At 49.3% G+C, this 17,517-nt stretch overlaps 1 protein-coding gene across 4 annotated transcripts in view; it reads left to right on the top strand.

Annotated features, from left to right (window-relative positions):
• The window catches only part of LOC724851 (LIM domain only protein 3), a 79,406-nt gene that overhangs the window by 14,889 nt on the left and 47,000 nt on the right, over window positions 1-17,517 (top strand). The window contains exon 1 of one of the 4 annotated variants that reach the window (XM_006568209.3): window positions 624-759. The exons of 1 other annotated variant lie outside the window; for it this stretch is intronic. The gene's annotated coding sequence lies outside the window, so the exon portion shown is untranslated. Of the gene's footprint in view, window positions 1-623; window positions 760-6,612; window positions 7,245-17,517 lie in introns of those variants that run through there. 2 more of the 4 variants (XM_016910799.2, XM_006568208.3) reach the window with 2 other exon arrangements.

Raw genomic sequence — 17,517 nt, 5'->3', positions numbered from 1 at the left:
TATTCGTAATATTAAACTCTGTAGCGGTGTGGTGGCGTCTAACGGGGAAGATCGAAATTCCATGTGCCCGGGAGCATCGAACGGCGGTCTCGTTATTTCGTAATTTTCCTTAGGTACCGTAATTGGAGCCTTTTGTACGCGCGTCGCTACTCTAACGAAGAAGATCATTAGCTTTGAGAAAATCTGGTAGTCCCGCAAGTTTCTCGGCGAACACCTTTGAAATGAACTCACCAACACCTTTAGGGGTGGCTGAACGAGTTGGAAAGAACTACGAAAGAAGCCGTGCGTCATGGTTCGAGGAGGATTTTACGGGACATAGGATAGCGGTTTGCCTCTCGCATGGCAGAAGAAGCGTCACCAACGAGAAGAAAAGCTCTTTCACCGTGAGAGACGTGAAAAGCTATCATTCAATGAGACTTTGTCATATTTTTAGGAACAAAAAAAAAAAAAAAGGGAAAAAGAAATGGGAAAGGAACGAAGAAAGTAAACTCGAAGAGGATTATAAAGAAGAGGGATGATACAGGGTATTAAAGCGGCCAGTCTCTGCGATAAAGAAAGAAAATGGATAAATAATTATAAACGAGAAGAAAAGAGAAATGTGATAGAGGAGAGAAGAGAGAGAGAGAGAGAGAGAAATAAATAAGAAGAGAAGAGAGGAGAGGAATAACGTTGCGAGGGAGCGTAGGAGTAGAGCCATATGAGCGACACAGAGGGCGAAAAGGAAGGAAATGGAAAGGATAGAAATGCTCCGAAGTCTAAGTAAGTAACATCCATTTCTATCCTCTACCATCTAGTCACTCCTTTTACTTTGGTTTACCTTATACTTTACGCGCTACTTTTGCGACTTTTTATTTGCAATTCCACTTTCTTCCACGGCTGCCGTCTTCTCGCAGTGGTTCTCAGAAACACCTCCGCGGAATAGATATTTCATGCCCCATTCTCGCGATATCATTCGTTCGTTACGAAGCTTTTCTGCTTAAAAGGAATGGATTTCCGCTCGAACGAAGAATGATTTTTAACGAGATCGACAACGCTTGCGACAACAACGCGTCGATTCAAAATTCAAAGAAGAAGGAGGGGGGGAAGAAAAGAGGAAGGAAGGGAAGATTAGAGAAACGATCGGTATTCGTAAGACGAATTGTTTGGCTGGAATAAAATAAATCTCGGTGCAATCTCCTCCGAGATTGTACGTATTCGATGTCGCGTGGGATCCGTGGAATGTCGGTACAGTCCTTCCGTAACTAGTTTCCGAGCAGGTCACCCCAATTAACGTTTTCACGTGCAACGCGGCCCTCGTCCCCACGGTTTTCGTCCTCCGGCTCTCCCTTCTCTCTTTCCAACAGACCCGCCATCGGCACACGTACCCCTCAGCAGCCGGCCTCCTCTCTGTACCAGCGAGCACGGTGGCACGCTGGCACGCTGGCACGCCACGCCAAGTCTCGCAGAAACTTATAATTGCGAAAGGAGTCGGCAATTATAATTGCCTCCGGCCAGCAGAGACGGATGTAATTATCCAGACGCTCGTAAGCGGCGCGGCACGAGCGTCGCGAAAATTGGGCGCAAACAGTGCCACGATTGTACGTTTTCAACGACCACTTTTGTTCCCGTTCAACACCACGAATTTATCTCGTACGAAAGAAGAAAAAATTCGGTCATTCGATGATTCGAATGATCGGATCCGGCGAAGGATTCCACGTTTCTCGTTGGCGAGAGATAAAAAAAAAAAAGAAAAGAAGAAGTAAAGGAAGATCGCGAAGATCGAAGTCGTAAATTTCTTTCGATTAAGCTGTCTCCTTTTTTTTTTTTAGGCGCGTGACGCTTAAAAAGTTTTCGCGTTAAAGGCGCGAAGAATGGCGGGCTGTCTTCTCCGTTGTTCGGTTTACGAGATCGAGGAAGGGAGGGACGGGGGAGAGGTGAGAGTGAGTGGCGCGCGAGGTAAGGAGCGAGAGAAAGCGAGTAAGGAGGGAACCAAGACTCCGGTCAATTAAGCGCAGGAAATTAGAGTTTTAATTACGCAGTCATTCAGAAAATTACATCGGGGGCCGTGAAGAAGGCATCCGCAATCAGCAACGAGCGACGGACGAGGGCACGGCGTGCCCTTTCCTTCCGACCGTCCGGACGAATTTTAAAAAAGTAAACACGGATCGATGCGCGCTCCCTCCGTTCCATTATCGTTCAACGATCGTCCGATCGAAGCTGAAACCGTTCCTTTTTCCCCGCCCGCGTATCGGATCGAATTGGACGCGATAGAAAGACTAGTTTGCCGCGTTCTCGAACGTATAAATTGCACAGTGCGCGCGAACCGAGTCATTTTCCTCAACTGCTGCATTTAAATTCCAACAAACGCGCGATTCGCCGTTTAATTGTTTCATTGGGACGGTATACCCGATGCCCATAACTGCTCTCCCGCGAACCAGTCTACCGTTTCTTCTTTTACTTTTACCTCCTCCTTTTTCTTTTCCCCTCTTTAAAATTCGCCTATCCATCGAAATCTCCACGCATACTATCGCAATTCGAGACTGACCGATAAACAACGTTACCATTTATCGATACGCGATTTTAATTGCCGTTTCCGCGCCGCGTCGCCGCTCATCCTTTCTATTCGATTATCAAATTACGGCGGAGTCGACGCGGTAGATATCCGCGTTTACCTAGAATTGGGTTTACCTGAAATGTCAAAAGTGGGTCGACGGGGCAAGTGGTGAAACAGAAATAGCGTGAAAGAAACAAATGGGGGATGGTTGAAGTGGGTCACGGGGAAGGTCAGGGGAGGGGAGGGGCATAGCGCGTTAAATTTAATTACACGTGTCCGTGACGGCTATTTGAACGGTCGGCGGGGTTGCGGGCCGGGCAAAGCTTGTCCAAATCACTTCGATTTCCAAGTCGATAATAGTATATCCGCGGAAACGCGCGGCCGATATTCGCTTTAAATTGGTACCAATGGGTACTCTTTAGGACGACTTTGTGACACGTCCGCGTTCGACCTGTCCGCCGTATTCGCTTGATAGCCGGATTACAGGCCGACCTACCTACACTATCCTAACCTAACCTTGTCGAAAGATCGTCCGGTGGTATGGTGAAAGAAAGGGGGTAAGAGAGAGGGAAGGAAAGAGAGAGAAAAAGAGAGAGAAGACGAGGTGGAGCTCGATTCCGCCAATCAGATATTATTAGCGATGTATGTTAAATGGAAAAGGAGATTGGTCGTTCATCGCCGCCGGAAACGGGACCATTATCGTTGCCCGTTTCGGTGCCGCCCCACAATTTCTCGTTCATCGATGACGATTATCTTGAAACGATCTAAGTGTAGCAATTAGCATTTCGAGAGGAAAACCTTTCTATTTGGGATTCTATTTGGGAATTGTCCGCGTCTTTCTCTTTTCCTTTCTTCAATTTCATTTGAATTTAAATTTCTTTCGAACTCTGTCTCGCGACAATGGATGGTTGGTCAATTAAAAAATTCGAAATTATTATTAGCGTGAAAGTTAATGGTAAATAAAGAACGGAAGAGAGAGCGCGAAACGGCGCAGAGGCAACAAAGGTAAGTGGAATTTAAGCAAGATGGGTCAGGCCGTGGAATAAGCAAAAAAATAGTTGGGTGGTTGGCAAGTAACGGAGAGTGTTAATTTTCGGAATGAAAACGAGACATCTATCTTTCGCGAAATACTTGGCACTCAACGCTTCAACTGTCGGCCTATTCTCTCGCTCAACGCATTAGAGTAATGAATTAATTTCCATCCGAATCTCTCTCTCTCTCTCTCTCTCTCTCTCCCTCCTGTCGCCTCATACCCCCTTCTACATCTTGCAGGCCGGCCTTTTACCACTCGTTTAGCCCGCAACGACTCCACTTTCCCCTCCCGCCCCTCCCCTCTTCCCCGCTTCGCATTCTGGATTTAAAGTCTATCTTCTTAATTATAACGGAGTGACAATGCACTCCCACTCCCTGTCGTTTCCTTTCTCAACACTTTCATTTCCCTGGAAATTCCGATGCCATACCGGCTCGCATTAAGTAGAGAACAAAGATCAACTCTTCCTCTAGTCGATTCCTTTCTTCCCGATTGTGAAAAAAACGAGCATTCTTCTCCGTTTTTAACTTGCTATATCCCTATATTTCGTTTCTTTCTTTTTTTCTTTTCTTTTCTCGTCCCCAGAACGAAAGTTACGCGTCTCCGAAGACGAACGACGACGTTGACGATCGATCAAAGTTGGAGAAATCCTCGTGGATCGATACCCGATCGATCCACACCACCCCTCCCTTCCCACCGACTTTTCCCTTCCCTTCCCCGAGGCTCGATGATCGCACGTGTGCGTTCCAGCTTCGTCGATCCCTCGCCACCCCAACTTTCCCCGTCGATCCCTCGCCAACCTCGGCTCCTTGTTCTTTGGCGATGTTCGCGAGGTGCACGGCGCGCTCGTTAACGTATTCATGGGTTTATGGGACAATTAACCCTTTGAGGGACAGTATAATTACAGAAGCGATTAAACATCTTAACGTATAAACACGCCGTGCCCCGGCGACGTATATGTGTACGAAACTCGATGTGGCAGGCAGCCGGGTAGGTAGGCAGACCGTTACCAATTAACATACTAATGACACGAGGTGCTTTTCGAGAGTCACTGTAACCGGCTGGCCTGCAAAGCTTCCTGCGCGCGTATATACACGCGTGTTAGCACACACACACGTACCAACACCAGAAAGACGAATCGGTGGACGGGTAATACGTGTACACGCGTATCGGGGAATCACACCACCAGCTTTGGCTTACAATTATTTGCGATTAGGGATCACGCGATCGAGACGTTTCTCCCTTCGCGTTCGTTAAAATAATCCAACCTCTTCTCCTCCTCTTCTCGTCGATAACGAACGCCGGAAATATTTCCACCCTTGTCTCTCTCTCTCTCTCTCTCTCTATCCTTCGATTTCACGATGTCTCTACGGCTCTAATGGGATCGGTTAACGGGATAGAACGAAAACGCGTTAACATCTCCGGTAAACGAATAGAATCAAGAGAAAGAACGGAGGTCGAGGGTTGGGAGGAGGGAGGAGGGGGATGGAGTTTGTTTTTGCGCGGGTCGTTCAGCCAACAGAGATTTTAATAGTTTTTTAAAGACGAGAAAAGGAACTCGTTTCCTTGATTGGATTGAAGCGTATCTCGCGCGAGTTTCCGTAACGACTTTCCTAATTACGCTATCCATTAATTTTAATTGACCCGGTTTTTCTTTCGGGAAACGTTGATACCTCCCGCGGAATTCGATTAAAAAATCCGTCGAATAATCCGCCGCTTTTCGCTTCGCTCATCCGTTCGTTCGTTCGTTCGTTCATTCTTCGATCGCTACAATATCGAAATCGGGAGAGATGAGAAAATTTCAATCCCGCCCGGGGCGCGTATCCCCGCGCGCGATCCGGCCGACAATGTTAAACTCCTAATGCGACGCGATGTATTTAACAATACTGGATATTCTGTCATTTTGTTTGCCACGGGTCCAATTTGATTATCGGTGTAATCTCAACCGACCTGAAATTCGGGTCGGCCTGTAAAATCATAGAAAATCTAGCCGAACAATACCGCTTACCAGTGTCATTGCGAAACCTTTATACCTATTCCCTCGGACACGGAGCACGCGCACGCGTGCCGAAAATCAGCGCGCCCGCACGCCCCCCCGGATCCGTGTGTGTCCGTCGGATCCGTGTGCACGCACGCCTCGCCGAAATGCTTTTGATTTAATTAGCTAATTATAATGTTCATTTAATTATTATAATTGGACCGGTTAGCGGGCATAGGTGCAACTTGTACGCCCGTGACGCCGCCGATGACTATTTTACCGCGTTGCATTTAATAACGCCCATTAACGAACATTTACATTAGCAGTAATTATTGCAGTACCGCCGCACCGCCCACCCCGGCGATCGGGATATTTTCGCTTATCACCGCGGGTAATCGCGACGTCATCTAATTCGTCGTTACCATTGAAACAAGCGCTCCGACCAGCCGATTCTCTCTTTCCTCCTTTCTCGCAACGGAATTCAACTACGGCCAGGAAACAAAAGAAGATCCGGCAGCTTAATGAGAAACTCAATCTCTTGATTTTTTCCCTCCCCCTCCTCCCGATCGCGTCAAGATGGATTTTTCTCGAATACCATATAAACGGTATAAAAATCTTTGTTAATCCGTAACTAAATTAATCGTCGAAAAAGGAAAAAAAAAAAAGATTAACATTTCCATAATTTTATAATATACGAATTAATACGTTGCGAAAATAAGACAGTATTTCCTATCTCCAATTCTCGACAATCGAGATCTCGAGTTTTCTTATCTTTAATCCTCCGGTGCGATATTCTTTTGGTAAAATTGGCGGTTCGCTAATCTCGCGCGACGCTATATATATATATATAATCGCGACTCTCCGATTGATAAAGGTGGGTTGTTGTGTATATTACGAAGCGCGTGTATTACTAGATGCGTGTATACGGAACGCGAACGCGGTGCGCGAGAATTCACGCGACACGCGCCGAGCGGGCAACCGCGCATGCGCACGGCCACGCGTGACGTGCCAAATGACGTCGCAGTATGGAACGACGAGTGGCGGCCGGAGGACGAGAAGCAAGGAGACGGCGGACGAGTGTGCCGAGCAAAGTCTAGCCGAGAGTGCGCCGAGTGGTTGGCGGTCTCGCGTCGCCTCGCGTACCGTCGCGTTTCTCTTCATTCCGAAGTGAGCTGCCGTTGCGGGCTAACCGGCAGCCCCTGCTCGCTCCCGTTTCTCCCGTTATCGGCCGTACACCGTTCGTACCATTGCTCCGTTATCGTTCAATCTCCGGCGGCGGCGCACATCGGACGCATCGTGTGCTATTACCGATACGTCACCGCGTGCACGACACCGCATACCCGCTAATGAATTGAATTATACTTTCGTGCCGCGGCATTCTACATCGCACGAGACTCCGCGGCACGCGTACGATCGATCGATATCGCGCGACAAGTGACTCGAACGATAAGTGTTGGATATCGAGACAGCATCGCCTCTTCCGTTCCCTTTTTTTTTTCCCCCCTCTCCTTCCGTTTAATTCCAACGCACTCTTTTCACCCAGTCACGTCCCCCGTTCCATCCCGTTCCGATCGAGGAACTGGCCTCCGTTCAGTCGAGTGTGTTTCACGAGTGTCTGCCACAGTTGATCGAGGGAACTATCGTCATACGTTTACGGAAGTTTAAGGATTCTCCCCGAGCGATCTCGTTCCAATTCCAATTCGGTGAGTACGTTTTCGATTTCTTTGAAGATAAATGTGTCGTCGAAGCGAACCGGGATTCGAAAGGATATCATCCGTTCGAGCGGATGAACCGATTTAGCCGTTTTAAATCGATTTGCGACGCGACGAAACGGCCGCGATTCGTGGAGATCTTATTATTGGCGTGCTCGAGGGGCCAGAACATGAGGAATCGACGCGGACGGTGGAGTGTCGATACTCGGTGCTCGCGATGTTCAGCGTGGTCGCTGATGCCGGTTCCGATGCGGGACGTTTTAATTAACGTTAGGAGGAGCGACTTTTTCATCGCGACAGCGCGCTTTCGTTGTATCAAGCCCGTTGGTTATTTTATACTTGTCGCGTTGATCCATTTACGGAGTCGTGGAGACGTTCCGTGCAAATAAATCGTTCTACCTTTCACGTGTAACTCGTTTTAACCCGAGAAATCGTATCTTCTCCTTTTCTTCGATCGCAAAATTACTATTTTCCCAATTACTTCGAAATTACTCTCATACGTTACGATCCCCGAAAAATCGAGTCACGAGGTTCCATTGATTCCGTTTCACGTGCACGTTCGCGTAGTGTACTCGAGAACTGCTTTTTACACCCCCTTTTTTCCCCCACCCCCTTTCCCCGCGTTAACCGCGCGACTCGTTCGAAACGATCGTGGCGTAACTCGAAGCGGAATGAAGCGTACGGGCCGCTCGTTTTTTGATTCGACGTTCCGCGAAATAAATCCGAGGCCTCGGTTATGAGCGGGTTCCCCGTATTACACAATATAACGTCGTCCTTTTGAATCTGTGCCGTGGTATAAATCGAGCATTATCGGACAATCCGTAGCATTCAACGGCCGAATGAAATGCTCGCCGCGGCGTACATTTACGTTTCAATGGCCGAATGAAATTTCCGCGCGGCGTCTGCCAGGCAAGAAGGCGTTGTTTGCGAGACGGAGAGCGAGAGAGAGGGGGAAAGGAGGGAGAAAGAAGAGGAGGAAGAGAGAGAGAGAGAGAATAGGCGAGGGAGGGAGGGAGAAGAACGTCCCTCGCAACGCTCGCCACCAACCCCCGCCGCGTTCGCCGAGGCATTAATTGGGTGGAGCTTTAATTGCCTTAGCGCGACCGACCGCCGTTCCCGCCGAACTTGGCCCGAGAAGGGTGGCTAGGAAGGTCGCGTTAACGTTTGCCGACCCGAGACCAATTTCTTCGACGATTACGATCACTCGATTAACCGATGAAAATTCCACGTTGCCTTAAACAATTAGATAATCTAATTTACCTCTATATCTCCATCCCGGTCAAATTTTTCCTCCTCTTAAAATCCTCTTTCTCCCCCTTGAATACGACGAACGGATACGCAAATGCGAGAGAGAAATCGAACGATCGTGTTTCGTCGTCGCGGACAAACGTTTGGTCAACAACCGCGTGAAAGGGCATCCGTGTAATGGCGAGTGCGGTCAACTCTCTAGTCTTTCGAGTACACACATCTCTCCTACGCTCCTCTCTCCTTTCAACCATCCCGTATCTGATATACTCCTCGCGATCCCCTCCCCTCCGCAGCTCTCTCGGAGCGCGCTGAGGCGACTAACCCCCCCTAAATGAAATCCTGGAATTAAAGCCGTATATTAACCTCGCGGCGGTATCCTAAATTAAAAAACAACATTTTTACGATGCCTAGGGATGGGATGAGGAACGGCGGATGTGGAGGAAAGGAGGAGGGTTATCGAGAAACCCTTGGAATCGGTTCGCGACTAGAATCCCTCTCTTTCCCATCTCTTCCCCTCCGATAGGAGTCCTAACGTAGTCCTTCTGTTTCCACTATCCTCGACGAGGTCGCCGAACCCCCGAAACCGCTATTCCATTGTCCGTAAATTGCGTTTTTTAAATTCGTCCGCTACACGTCGTCCCCGCACGTTCCCGCCTGCTACATTCCCGCGTGTTTCCGAAACCTGACTTGATCGTCAGGGTTTGGAAAACGGGACTCGTAAACTCGCTCTCGGTAATTTATACATCCCCTTGCTCGGGGATCGATCTGCTGGCGATTCGCGCTTAACAAACGATTCTTTCCAAAGGATAATATTTTATATCTTCTCTCGAGTGGGGAGGAGATAAAAATCTACGGGGATAATAAAGAAAGGAATAAGAGACAGTGGAAGGCAGTTTTGTTGTTGGTCGCGAAAGGAATCGGGAACTGTGTTAAAAGAGTGGGTGGGAGAGGGAAGGCGTAAAGCGTCGAGATTACCATGGAAATCCAGATCAGTCGCTTTGCATACTTTGGAAATACGTCCACGGAATCGGGTAAGGGTGTATAATGGAAGTTGAAATTGGTTGAGCCTGTCCCGTCTGGGCAAGCTATACCACCGTGTACGAGGTATCGAGGGAAACGCATTCCTTGCCGAAATTGCTTCGCACTCGATTCGAACGGGAAACACACGCGAGGCTTCGAGTTCGGGGTTACGTTTTCGCGCGTCAAAAAATATATACGCGACCGGACGGCACACGTACATAGGGAAGGGTTGGCGCGTGTACACGTACGAGAGCATCCACCACTCTCCTCGGGCTTCTCCTCGGCTTAACTTGCTCTGTCTCACACTCGTAAAGCGTTGATTAAAACCCACCCGTGCGATGCGGTGAGACGAAGAAGGAGTGAAAGAGGAGGAGGAGGAGGGAAAAAGAGAGGGTGAACGCGGGAGAAGACGCGAGGGAGAGGAAAGAGGACGACGGAAGGAAGGTGGAAAAGGGAGGTAGCGAAGGGTTGAGAGAGAGAGAGAGAGAGGGAGGGAGGGAAAGTGAGCGGCGGGGGATCGAAGGTAGAGGAAGTTTGGGTGGGCTCGCGTGTATACGCGTAAGTGGGTGCGTACGGTTGTTGTATGGGTGCGTGTGTGCAATTGTATGAGGGAGCGCGCGCGTGCTCGGGCGCAGGCGCAGGAGAGCGAAAGCGAAGCGGTGTGCGTCCGAGGACGGTGAGCAGAAACGGTGAGAGAAGAGGGAAAACTAGGAGGTTAGGAGGCGAAGAAGGAGTAGAGAGGCAGGGGTTGAAGGTGGTGGGTATAACACAGGTCGGTGGGGTGGGTGAGTGGATCGTCGAGGGGTAGGGGTGGTCCAAGGCGTTGCTTGCTTAATTACTAAAAGCTAATCAATTCCGGAGGAAGTAAAGTTTAAATTGCAAACTAAAGTATAGCTAGCTCCCGGACGTAACGCTGCAAAGCGATATTACCGCTCGCTGCATTCTGCAATTAGCCCGTGGTAAATCATTGAAAACAAATTATGGGCGGAACCTGCGGATGCCTGGCTACTGACCCTCTACCTCTACCCTCCTCCACCCCACTCCAGCCCTCTCGCTGCCCTCTATCTGTATAAAAATGTTGGCGAGGCCGTGGCCTGATATTGGAATTTTCCCCGGTTCTTTCGTTCGCGTTAATAAGCCCAATTAATCCCGGCCGATGGCGATTTTTCACGGCCCTTTTTGTCCCGACCGTCGAAGCCGCAACCATCCCATCGCGCTACGCCGAAACCCCCGATTCCTCGATTCCCCGATCAAAAAAGTTTCCGGCTCGGGATGATTCATCGTATTAAAGATCGCTCGTGCGTTCACGATTTCTGCGATTTCTTGCGGAACGTCCCCTCCCCCTCTCTCTTACTCTCTTCTTTCCTCAACGGGTCGTAACTCGCTCGAGCGATATATTCGAGCTCGAAGAGCGAGCGAAATTTCGATCGATGGATAATACGAAGAGGAATGGATTGGAAAGTGCGTTGGCGTATATTTTGAATAACGGGAAACGAAGATAGGAGGAGGAGAAGGAAGAGGAACGAAGGAGGTGGCGAGTAGCAGAAGGAGAAGCTGCTCGATTCGAGATGGGAAGAAGGCAAAAAGGGGAATGGCAGAAGGTATACAGCACTGAAAACAAGCAATAAAATCAATGTCGTTTCCGGCGATTCAATTCGCAAGACACATCGCACAATTTCACATACAATTTTACGGCAGAACGGGCAGGACTCCTATTTACTTCACGGCCGTCCTTTCCCACCCTCCTATAACCGTTTACCCTCTTACCCTCGCTCGCTTCCCCTCTCGGACCTCTCTCGTTTTCTTTATCTTAAATCCACGCGGCCACGTGATCATGATTCCCGCTGACATGGACGAGCCGAGAACCTTTCCCTTTCCGCGCGGAACAAATCGATTAATAACCGCGAGGGAAGAAAGAGGAGCGCGGTCCCGATCGCGTTCACCCGATTTCGATATGCTAATCAAACGTTCCTCTATCGCGAACCTCGTATAAACTATTCGCTCGATACGTATACAGGAATATTGTATAGTATAATAGGCGCGTAGGTATAGGTATAGGAACGGAGGTCGCTATTGGCCTCCGTTATGAAACCATTGGATATGCTCGGTGTCGCGTTCCCCCGGTTTTAATTTCCTATTATTTAAACGAGCTCGTCAGTCACCGTGACATTTATCAATCGCAAATTACGCTCCAACACGCGCAATATGCGGATTATGAGCGCGATCGAGTCGACGTTGTTTGCAATTAATTATTCCAAATCAGCCGCGACTTTGTACGGAAGGCCACTTTCCCCGTAGCCGCGACCGCGATAAATTTTCAAGTAAATTGGTGGAATTAATTGCACAACGAGTCCGCCGGCGGCGGTATAGAAGTTAGAGCAAACGGACCTCGCGAGCGTAACGAGCTAACCAACACATACCGCGATGATACGGAATAGGCATCGATGTAAGGAAATATTTAAACGCGACATAATGAGCGGTCTAATTAGAGCTCGCTCGAGTCGCGATAATGGCATGACGTGGATGTGTTTAGCTTCGTTCCTAATGGACCTACTAATGAGTTCGTAATACGCGTTTATAACCTTCCTTCTTCTTTCCTTAATCTCAACGTAGTTGTCTATCCCTCTCCTCGAGCATCCGTCCAAACCCACTTCCACACAATGGCTATCGTCCATCGGTCGCCGTATATACCCTATCGACTGATGCTCCCTTCCTCCCCCCTTCCCGGTTCCGCTCTTTTTCTTCTCTTCTCTCCACGGTAACCGACCCCTTCAGAAATCACGCTGTCGGTTCATTTATCAATAAAAGTATTGGATCGGTTGCCTGGAAGTGACGCCTCTGCCAACGAAACAAAGGAACTGGGCGTAGTTATCAATTGGATATCGGATTCTCGATTAATTATGCAACGTAACGCGCACCAGTCCTCTATTATCGCGCGCCGTACATGCTCGCGAATGCTTGAATTTCAAGGTTATTAATCTTCTTCTGGCGCCATTTCGGCTGGACACGAGAGCGTCGCTTCTCGAAACGTCCCCCTCCTCCCTCTCTCTCTCTCCATCGAAATTCCAATTTTGCTTTCGAATTCAATCTCCTTTCCCTCCTTTCCATCGTTTCTATTCACCACGCCATTCGCCACGAATAATCGAACCGATCGATCAACACATTTCGGAGCAATCTAATTCTTGGAGCAGCAGACAAAAGGAGGGAGGGTATAGTTATAAGAACGTTACTCGAACCGAGTGATCGTCTTGATCTGTCGGTAATTAATGCCCCCACCTTCCCTCCCCCCTCCCCTCGCCGCTCTCGTTTCCTGTACTGGCTCTCGATGTCTCGGATTTCTGTCTGACGGAGTCTCCACCGCATAGAGAGGCTTCGACGATTATACCGGTGTCACGATACGACCGTTCACCGCAATAATATCGCATTACCAAGATTAACGTGATCTCCAATAATAGATCGGACAGTGAGCAACCATGCTGGATTAGCTGACAACAAGAGATCCCTTGCGCGCCTGTCCGGGGCATTATTCTCATTATTCGATGCCCATTAATAATCACAGCATCGTTCCTTTAGCGTCCTTAAGTGCGTCCAATTTGATTCTCCCTTTGATCGCGCACACACACATGCGCGCGAGCACAATAACATCACATAAATATCGGCTATATTTTGTATACTCCGCGTACATATATATATATATATATACTACGCCTCGCATAATCGTCGTCGAAACCTTTTGTGATCGCGTTGCACGGTACGCGTGATTGACACCCCGGTCGGTGGGGAAGAAGAGACGAAAGATGCGCAGGCATTCGCGTCGTGAGAGCGGATCGTAGATTCAAATAGTCTTTCCCGTAACTTGGCGGGGATTCGATTTTTAATCGGTGAGCAGTCGGCGGAAAATAGCCACTTCGTCCCATCGCGTCGCGTCTCTCTCTCCGCGGCCGATTCGACCAGCTGTCTTTCCCGCCGCCAAACAATTGTCCCTTCGCTCGCTTATCGAGCGAGCCTCGACTCGACTCGACTCGACTCGACTCGACTCGAGAAGAATGAAGCGCACCGATGTTCGAAAACATCCCGGCGAAACATACCCGCGCTTCCTCTCGCGGCTGCGTACAAACGCATCCTCGCTTTGTTTGCCCTCCATTCTTTCCTCCTCCCGACCCCTCCGCTCCCGCTCCCCTCTCCTTTTCCTTCTCCTTTTCCTTCCCCTCCGTCCATCGATTTTCACAGGTAATAACCACCGTCGAACGAAAAGTTTCGCGTTAGGAGCAACGTCACCGTACAAAATCGATGAGGTCCAACGAGGAGGCGGTGGGAAAGAGACGAGAGGCGAGAGAGAAAGGGCACGACCGGCCCGACAATACTATCACCGCGGTTCGTTGAAGCCAAGTGTAAATAAATAGATTGCATTCCCGTCCCATTTGTTAGATTAGAATCAAATATAATTTCGCGAGGCTTTCCCCGGTATAGGATCTTGATCGAAGAACAGGCAGCCGGCCGGCCCGGCCTGGCCGGTCGCTCGGTCGCTCGGCTTGCCTATCCGCCCATCCCCTATCCATTTTGCCGCGTAAATACGGCCAATCTTCTCTCTGCGGAGTAATCTTTCGCGGCGCGTTAGTTACGGAGTTCGATGAGAAAGTTTGCCGGGCTCCGCGATTCTTTAATGCATTTTGCTTGCAGGGCAAACCGGCTTCGCTCCTCGTGTCGCCGCCGCCGCCGCGAAATATTGAAATTTACGGGGGCGTCGTTCGACAGACCGAGGAAACGTTTGCAGGGGGCGCGCGTTTATCGATTCGGCGTAATTGGATGATTAATAAAATTACGGGCGCGACACTGACGCGCGGCATCGGTAAGCGTATTCGCTCGATTTCTCGCGATAATGCGCTCCCGTTCGACGAAACTAGTTTGTCACGTGGAACGATCTTTTTTTTTTTTCCTTCCTTACGCTTTTCTCTCCCTCTCCCTCGAATTTCAATCGAAGCGTCGTCTCCGGCGACCAGATACCTATTGTACACGCTTCGAATACCACCCATCGATTCGGGCGACGCGCTCGTGTCGGACGAGTTAAGGTGATTTTTTTTCTTTTTTTTTTTTGCGAAGCAACAGCGACTCGGCCATTTAATATTCCGCAGTTGTGTGTTCCGGGCCAAGAAGGCGGTAGAAAATGAAATTTAATTTCTCTAATATACCGGTTATCGGTGTACGTGAAGCGCGGATGAATATTTTCATCGAACGTATTTTTTCCTTCCTTCTCTCTCTCTCTCTCTTTCGTTCAAGTGCCGCGTATATATCGAGCTTTGGAATCTTGAAGCTTGTAATTTGGTCGATTCGATTTGATATTTTGCAGATTCGGTTCCCGCCTGCGCCTCCTTTTTCGCGTTTCCGCTTCATCGCGGCGGGTGGCCATTTTCGCTATTGTATAGCAACGATGGCTTCTGCGAGAGGAATAATTATTTCTGCGTAAATGACGATAATCGGGCTATTATTACATTTACGGCATTACGGTGGTACGATATTACAGTAGTACGTTATTAGAGTATTGGAGGATGAATATTAATCGGGCACGTACGAGTGGTGCTTGTAATTAAAGTAGACACGTCATTGGACGGAAAATTAAATTAAACGGCGAGATAACCGAGTAATTACGCAATGTCATTTCACCGAACAAAGCGAGATTTCTTTTCGCCCGGCCCTTTCCTGCGCGCGGCCCACGATGACGCTTCACGTTGACGCGCTTTCGCGAAATTTCGCCCACGTTGAAAAATCACCACTCCAAACCGTTTTTAAACGAAATCGTTTCCAACGCGCCCGAAACGAATTAAATCCCTCCCTTGCCTCCCTCCCTCTCTCTTCCTTTCCCTCCTCCTCCTCCCTCCACGCGCCAGTTTTAACAAACGCTAATTCTCGTCCGAGCTGGGTCGATCGAACGTCGATTTCTAAACAAATATTAAACGGCCAATTGGTGTTTTCCGCGTAGCCGCTCCCTTGTTATTATAATTATCGATTGGCCATCCCCCCGCGTTTGCCTCGCGACAATAAATTAATGTTGCGCCTCCGCGCGCAAACGTACGCGTACACAAGCGTTTACACAAATATACCGATTCCTAACGACGTTAAGTCGCATTACCGATCGCTCGTTTCCCCCTCCCCCCCGCCGTCTTCCGCTCCCTCCACACCCGCACGTACGCGCTGGAAAACACCGTTTTTACCAATTACCCGGTCATAAATTTCGCGGGGACCGGCGGCCAATTATCCTGGAATTAGCGTCGCACCGACCGTCCTCGCAAACGATCGCGCTTCTCTGTCTAAGCGGCGCGCATTCGCCTCGCTAATTAGAAGAAAACCGAGTAATTACACCAGCGGAGCGACCCTTTTCCGAAATTTCGCCGCGAATATAACAGAGAGAGACTAGAAAGCGGGAGAGTGTGCGTTGCGCGCGCGCGAAAGAGAGAGAGTGGGAAAGAGACGGAGGCAGCGGTTGCCGGGGGTCTGCAGCAGAGCGTCGAAACGAGCGCAAACGATCAGGGAAACACTATTACCACCACCGCCTCTACGCTATATAAGCGAGAAACGTTTAATTAATCTTACGCGAAATCAGCGGGCTTTTATTGTCATTAATAGCCCCCCGACCTGTATTTAAACACGGTGCTTTTCGAACGGTGGAGGACGGTGTTTAATGATTTCGCGTGTGGACGCGGCCACGGGCCAAGTAATTTCCCCGGTAATCGGAAATATGGAATCGGCCGTTTGATAAAAGACATTAGTAATGGCGCTGTCGATCCGCGATAAACTATTTATTACGTTCACCGACGGCGATACACGACGGGCACGCGTTACACGACGAGCTCCATGGGCCAGACCGCATCGGGTTGCGGATCGCCAGGAGCGGATGGATGAGCGAGCGAGAGGGAGAGAGAGGGAGGGAGGGAGAGGGGAGGGGAGGGCCGCCGCGTCGACTCTCAAAACCAATTTTCGGGATTTCATTTGGAAAACATAACGTGCTTCGCACGCTGTTTATGGGTTCCATTAGGAACCTGTCACCCGGTGATCCCGCGTTGCATTCCCATACCAAAGGGGAAAGGAGGAGCACCATACGATGCTGCAACCGATACACCAATCGGAGAGTTCGATCCCGTCACCTTCGGGGACCTCGGCTTATCCGAGGTCTTGATCCATTCGAATATCCGTTTGATGTCTGCTTTTGTATCGAGGATATATCGGGCATATTTTTTTCTTTTTTCTCTTCTTAACCTATAACTGCGATCGTCGCGATGCGCTCGTTTTCCGATTAATCGATCGACTGATCTCTCTCTCTCTCTCTCTCTCTCTCGCGCGCGCGATTTCTCGCTTTATTTTAATCGTTCGATTTTACACGATTTGGAGGAAAAAGTTGATGGAATTATCCTGGAAGTTTGACGCCCCATTTTGGAATCCTTAATATCCGTTGCATCGAGTTCGATTAGCGGTCTGATTTGTTCCCTGTCGAATCGAACGACGTTTCCCAATTAAGTTTACTCTAAATTGCGCGATCGTCGCGGTTGTTTTTCTTCCTCCGCCGTTCTCCGCATCCGTCCTGATTGCTCTATGGAAAAATACATTTTGGTTAGTCGGTCCCGAGCCGCTCACAACGTATTTTTCGCATCGAACGCGCGCGAACATCGATGACAAACGCTTCGTTCCAACGAGTACGCGCGCGTCGATCTCTCTCCCTCTCTCTCCCTCTCGTTTACGCGAGCCGATCGGTCGAATCTATTCGTCGTTGCGACGTGCCGCGCTAACAAATCGATGGAATCCATTAAATTCGCCAACACGCGGCGTGACGGTCGAATTACTCGTAGCTGCAGAGAAAATTAGCGATTATACCGCGGCGGTATACTTGAAAAGGGATCTCTCCCCCGCGATTGTTCGCTCCGTTTGAAATCGTCGGAAGGGAAATTGATATCGATCTCTCGAAAACCTGGAGGAGGAGGAGGAAGAAAGGGGAATCGAGAAATAA

Source organism: Apis mellifera, linkage group LG2, assembly GCF_003254395.2.
Source record: "Apis mellifera strain DH4 linkage group LG2, Amel_HAv3.1, whole genome shotgun sequence".
NCBI classification, from domain to species: domain Eukaryota; kingdom Metazoa; phylum Arthropoda; class Insecta; order Hymenoptera; family Apidae; genus Apis; species Apis mellifera.
Note: the sequence above shows the minus strand (reverse complement) of the source record. Positions and strands in the feature narration are given on the sequence as shown.